Source organism: Meleagris gallopavo, chromosome Z (genome assembly GCF_905368555.1).
Source record: "Meleagris gallopavo chromosome Z, MGAL_WU_HG_1.1, whole genome shotgun sequence".
Taxonomy (NCBI): Eukaryota; Metazoa; Chordata; class Aves; order Galliformes; family Phasianidae; genus Meleagris; species Meleagris gallopavo.
Window position 1 is genome coordinate 55,589,584 of NC_139435.1, and position 6,590 is coordinate 55,596,173.

The following is a 6,590-nucleotide window of genomic DNA, read 5'->3' on the forward strand; positions in this document are numbered from 1 at the left end:
CCATTCCTGATATTTGATGCTACGTGCATATATATTACAGAAGCTACTCTACCATCCTTAAAGTAGGTAAAGAAAAAAATATTGTTCCCACTGTCTTTCTAAAGATATCTTTAGCAAAAAATGAAATATTTATAGGCATGTGTGAGCACCAGTATTGTCCTTGTTCAAAATGGCGTTGAAAGAAGTCATCTGAGATGACAAATTTAAAAGCTGGTGTGTGTGATATGACAGGACTCAGGAAAATGACATAACCAAATGAGGCAAAGCACATTTAAAATTATTGAAAGGATTTACTACAGCATGTAATGGAGCTGTCAAGCAGACTAGGTCTCTCATTTGGTTGTTCCTGTTGCCTCACTGCACTTTGGTATGACAGGGCTGTGCTTTCTCAAAGGTGACAGGCTGTTGCATCCTGACTGCATTGGCTTCAGTGATAGAAGTCCTTCATGCAAGGCAATGAATAGCTGAATAGTGATACAGAAAATCTGAATCTTGCTTAACTTGAAAAACTGTCTTACAGGGATGTGACAGCTCAAATGATCCTGGAAACCTAAGTAAATCTGTAGCAACAAGGTGGTGGAGAAGAGTCTTGGTTCAAATATGGAGTCGGTCCCTTTCCAAAACAAACTTCTTAATGTCTTGTTGAGCTATTGGCCCCGTTCAGCTGATGAGTGCTGTAGGAAAGGCTCAGACGATGCTGTGGAGAATGCGAGCTCTTCACTTACTGAGCACCATTCACGGCACTGCTTCTCCTCAAGACCATCCGTGACAAACTTACAAAGGCTGCAGAAGCAGAGGCCATGGAAGAAACGGAGGATCAGGCCAGACTTCAGCTGTAAACGTGATCAAGTGCGTAGCAGTAGCCAAAGAGCAGAGCTTCATCAGGTAAGCTATTCATACATGCATACTTCATTAGTTTGGCAGAGCTCAAGGAGTGAGTGGCACCTTCTGGAGCCCTTTCCATCAGGATTATTTAAGTGCATGGAAGCAGTGAGAGCTCTTGTCACAATGCTGTTTTTCACTGGTGGCAGATCTAGCCACAGTGTGTACTTTCCTACACTGTAAAGCAGTTGGATACCATGGGGACAAGCATGGTTTAAATGCCAAGACAGATTACTGCAAAACAGACAATTTGGAAAGGACTGGACCACGGCCAGGCAAAGCAGTGCTGGGGCTCTGCTGGCTCTCTCCACACCGGTTGGTGCTGCAGAGGAATTGCTGTACTTGACCTTTTCAGTGGTCTTACACACCAGTGTGCTGGTGCTACTTGCTGGGACAGGGCATCTCCACCGCATTACACTGGGCAGAGCCCCTTCCCCATGATCCAGCACACAGTGGAGCACTCTGCCTTGCCCCTGCAGAATCCATATGGATGCTGGGGGCCAGGCAATCCCTTCATTTTTCAGTGCATTAAGCGTTCATGCTTTCTTCCTGTCTTGCTCTTGTTGTTCATAAACATGACAGATGATAATCAGAAAACAAAGGCATTTAAGTTCTCTCTTCTGGCAAAGCAGCACATTCACAACCAACATCAAAGGTGGGGCTTGGTGATCATTAGTGCAATACTACGTTTCAACATGATCAAAGCAATCAGTACCCAGGCACAATAAAGAAGATGGAGCTCTGATTCAGCCGCTCCATGAAAGGCAACAAGAAAGAGAACTGGGGAGAGGGTGAGAGAGAGCATGTTAAATATAGGAGGGCATACAGCTGAGATACCCTTTTACATCAAAACTAATTTTCATTTCATACCCAATTACACCTCGGAGCTGTTCAGCCCAACATTGCTATCATCTTTAGCTTTCAACTGACACTGCAAATTGTGAAATAGAAAAAGCTACCACAAAGCATGTCTCAGTTGAAACTCAGGAATCCTGACGTTTGTGACTGCAGACGGGTAATCTGTTGAGAGCTGGGATACAGCTCTGGCCTGATTGGTGCTGCCTACCAGACTGATTCAGTTGTAGGTGAGGGACACTAGCTATCACCTAATCAATAACAACAGCCTTTTTGCTTGCTCCAGTATAGGGTAGAAAGCTCTGAATGTAGGGATGCTGGATTTAATGCAGCTGTGTGCCATTAGCCAGAAAAATTAATGTGGTGGGAGACATGCATAGTGGTGTCATTCTTCAGGCCACCATAAAGGACTGATGATTTTTTTTTCTCCCTGACTTCCACAGCTCAGGCTTCAAAACTACCCAAGGAAAACCATAGAATCATAGAGTGGCTTACGTTGGAAGGGAACTTAAGATTGCCTGGTTCTAATCCCCCTGCTGTGGTAGGCACACCTTCTACCACATTAAACTGCCCAGTGCTCCATTCAGCGTGGCCTTCAACTCATCCAAGGATGAGGCTTCTCTGGGCCACCTGTGCCACTGCCTCACCACACTCTGAGTAAAGAATTTCTTTCTAAAATCTAATCTAAATCTCCCCTCTTCCAGTTTAAATCCAATTCCCCTTGTCCTATCAATATCAAAGTGTGAAAACATTAGTCACCATCCTGTTTATAAGCTCTGTTTAAGCACTGGAAGGCTGCAGTGAGGTCTCCCCAAAGCCTCCTCTTCTCCCTGTCTGTACACATATCTGGGATTGCCTCAACAGAGTTGCAATTGAATTAGACAATTGCAACATACATACATATATATGTATATATATAAAAAAAATTATCATTACTGCTATTTCTCACTCTTCCTTTTACATATCAATAACTAATAGTAATCTCAACCCAAGTGTTCTACTTCCTTTTTTCCCAATTCTCTCCCCTATCTCACTGGGAGGTAGAGGGGAGTGGATGAATGACTGTGATGCTGAGCTACCTGCTGGGTTAAACCACAACAGCAGCAATTTAAACATGAGTTTGTCAACTATTAAGACAAAAAAGAAATGGAAGTTGCTATTTGAATTGTGTCTTGGAAAAAGGGTGCCATGGGAAGTCACAGAGGTTAAAGAGCAATGAATTAGCAGGCTGGGTATGTTGAGTACTGGAAGAAAATCATTTAGCTTAAAAGAAAGGGATGGGGAATTAAGCTTCAGGCAGAGAGCTGCTTGTTTGTGTTGGCAATGAGTGTAAAACTGGTGCTGCTTTGTTCACACCCACAAAGCTTTGTCAGTGTACACAGTAGAGCAGTTCACTCTTAATCTGAGTCATGAAACAGCTTCAGCTGGATAGCTTTCACATTTTGCTCCATCTTCTGGATGAGAGCAGCATAAGCTGTTCTACCTACTGGAACCTCTTCAAACTCATGTACTTCCTACTTCAGAAGTAAAGAGGGTTTCCTTTCCAAAAGCTCTGAAGTCACAAACTATGATAGTATAGTCACCTGTGCCTTTTCAGCATGTAATTAAGTATTCTTCTAATCCCTGGAGAGAGCTGGGTGCATAGCAGCTGGATCCCCAGGGACATGTGGCGGGGGGGTGTTGGAAATGATCCTTGAGGTCCCTCCCAACCCAAGCCATGCTATGATTCTATAATTCTATGATCCCCAGGCACATGAAGTAGAGGGTATAAGCCAGCAAGTAGAAAACAGTGATCAGACTTATAATCTGACCAAAAAGATTCCTGGGCAATTTTTGCTGCTCTGGTTTTCAACTGTGAGCACCCTGTTCCGGTAATCTTGGTCCTTTCTTTAGGAAAATGGTCCTATGTCCATGAGGATCAATGCTTCATGGTTCTATGTCCAGGTGGAGGCCAGCCGTCTCCCAGGGGACATCTTTTTCAGTGACACTGACGACAGAATTGACTGCATGCTCAGCAAGTTTGCTGATGACACCAAGCTGAGTGGTGTGGTTGACATGGTGGAAGGAAGGGATGCCATTCAGAGGGACCTCAACAGGCTTGAAAGGTGGGCTCGGGTGAATCTGATGAGGTTCAACACAGCAAAGTGCAAGGTTTTGCACTTGAGCCAGAGGAATCCCAGGCTTCTATACAGATTGGAAGGAGCAGTTCTTGAGAGTAGCCCATCAGAGAAGGAGCTGGGGGTCCTGATGAATGAAAAAGCTTAACATGAGCCAGCAGTGTGCTCTTGCAGCTTGGAAGGCCAATGGTATCCTGGGCTCCGTCAGAAGAGGGGTGGCCAGCAGGGACAGCAGGGACAGCAGGAAGGTGACAGTCCCTCTCTGCCCTCTTGAGGCCCCACTGGAGTACTGCATCCAGGTCTGGAGCCCTCAATACAAGAAAGACGTGGAACTGTTGAAGAGGGTCAGAGGAGAGCCGCAAAGATGATCAGGGGGCTGGAGCACCTCCCCTATGAAGACAGGCTGAGAGAGCTGGGCTTGTTCAGCATGGAGAAGACAAGGCTGCAGGGTGACCTCATTGCAGCCTTCCAGTACCTAAATGCAGCCTATAAACAGGAGGGGAGCCAGCTCTTTGAAAGGGTAGATAACAGCAGGACAAGGGGAAATGGCTTTAAGTTGAAGGAGGGAAGATTTAGTTTAGATATCAGGGGAAGTTCTTTACTATGAGAGTGGTGAGGTGATGGAACAGGCTGCCCAGAGAGACTGTGGATGCCCCTTCCTTGGAGTTGTTCAAGACCAGGTTGGATGGGGCTCTGGGCAGCCTGGTCTAGTATCAGATATGGAAGTCACTGGCCCTGCATGTGGTGGGGGGGTGCTGGAGATGATCCTTGAGGTCCCTCCCAACCCAAGCCATGCTATGATTCTATAATTCTATGAAAAAGGCAATTGCCTTTTTGTGACTTCTGACCTAATAAGCAGAACATCCACCTGAGTGGCCTGACTTCCACTGAGTAGTTGATGACAATGCTGACCAAGGAACTGTTATGAGTTTTGACCGCATTTTCAGATAACATAGGTGACAGATTTGAAAACTGATGTCCATCCCATCCCAGGACTACTGGCACCTGTGTACACGAGTACCAAGCTTAGCTGTGTTCTTATTTTTCCTGAAGATGCTGCTGAGCCTAGTGTGACCCATGCCTGTGAACTCTGGCACCAGTGGCTGGAGGAGGCGACAAAGCTCCCGGGCGTGCAGCTTTCTGGGGACATAGCTTAAGAGAGTTGGGAAGAAGGCTGTTGATCAGGTGCAATGACCCTTCAGAAAACATTCTGCTCACATTATTCCCCAGAACTGTCTTTTCTACTCTGTTCTCCTCTGAAGTAAATGTACTGTTAGTATTTTTCATTGTCATCTCAGATGGCCCTTTGCCATCTGAGATAATACATCCCCACCTGGATCAGTCACTCTGCCTTTTCTGCTCAGATCTGTGTCCAGGCAAAGGGAATTAAAGGAACATTTCTGTCTCCTTGCTGTAGGTGGGGAGAAATGGGGGAGAGCACTGTTGTTGAGAATGGCTTCTACTTCTCTTCCTTCACAGCTGTGGTAGCTGAGCCCGAGTCCACCTGGTACTGTTTTCTTGGGTTTGTACCTACGTCAACCTTCAAATGCAGAGTTGCTACATGGTTTGATCCATGCCTAGAGGAAATATATTTGCAAATCCACTGACCTTATCACCTTATCAGGTTTGTGTGAACCTTACCACCATCTGAAGAGATGCAGTAGCCAGGGGCCAACTCACCCTTTGCAAATGATGTGTATATGAGGCAAACAGTCTGGAATGGTCCTGCTACTACATTAAAGGAGTAATCTCTTCAGGGTTTAGTCCCTCCACTGGCCACAGGGGCTGAACCCTGTCCTGAGGGTTCTTCCAAGGGCAGACCTGGCACTGTGACTTGACTTTAAGTGCAATGCAGGAAAAGGCAGGTCCTGTGCCTCCTCCTGCTCTTCCATGCACTTTTCATTTCTTTGGCAGATACATGGACCCTAATGCCCGGGTGCTGGATGAGGCATTTGTCTGTAACAGTAACACGCTATTCAAGGAGCCTTTTTCCATCATCCCCAAGGAAAACTTGCAAGCCTGTGGTAATAGAGACAACATGAGAGGAGTCACTGAATATAATAGTAGTGGAGGGTTTGCAGAATTGCCTTTCAACTGGGGGCAGAGAAGCAGACGCAGCTGGTCCCACCAAAGAACTCTACTCTTTTTGCTCCCCAGAAGTGCCTCACGGAGCAGAACCTGGTGATAATAAAGGTGACCATTGCGTCTAGGCTTGCAGTTGCGACAGTAGGCGTTCATACTGCATTATACAGCATTTTTGGCCAGTCAAAGCCCTGCTTGAAGTCTCATGCTGAGGTACCAGCAGTATGGCTGGTCAAGAACTGGAGGGGCCTTCTGAGGCTTTATGCACTGCTCTGTGCTTGCAGTATGATCTTCCTCTCATCACCAGGACTTCACTCTTTTGTGTCTCACCAGCCTCTGCTGTCTCTCTTCAGTGTTATGCCTGAATGGCTGACCTCTTCCTTGAACTCTAACAGTTTCATGTTTGATTTATGAAGTAACTTAGAGATGCATCACTAAATACAATGAGTGCAGCTAATGATTACAAGGTCTAATATTCCTCTCAGCCTGCTAATTACAGCTCTCCAGTACCAAAGGTGCAAGAAGAAACATGGCACTGGCAGCCATTACATGAGCACTGCACATACCATCAAACACAGGACACAGGGGTAGGCCCTGGTGCGGCGTGTATACTAGCTGGCTGGAACATGGAGAGAAAAGTACAAAGTACAGATA

General features: G+C 46.0%; 1 long non-coding RNA gene across 1 annotated transcript in view; it reads left to right on the top strand.

Annotated features, from left to right (window-relative positions):
* Positions 1-793: 793 nt before the first annotated feature.
* LOC146542298 (uncharacterized) overlaps positions 794-6,590 on the top strand; it is a 29,998-nt gene continuing 24,201 nt past the window's right edge. The window contains exon 1 of the long non-coding RNA XR_014880657.1: positions 794-885. This is a non-coding gene — a long non-coding RNA (uncharacterized LOC146542298). The remainder of the gene's footprint in view (positions 886-6,590) is intronic.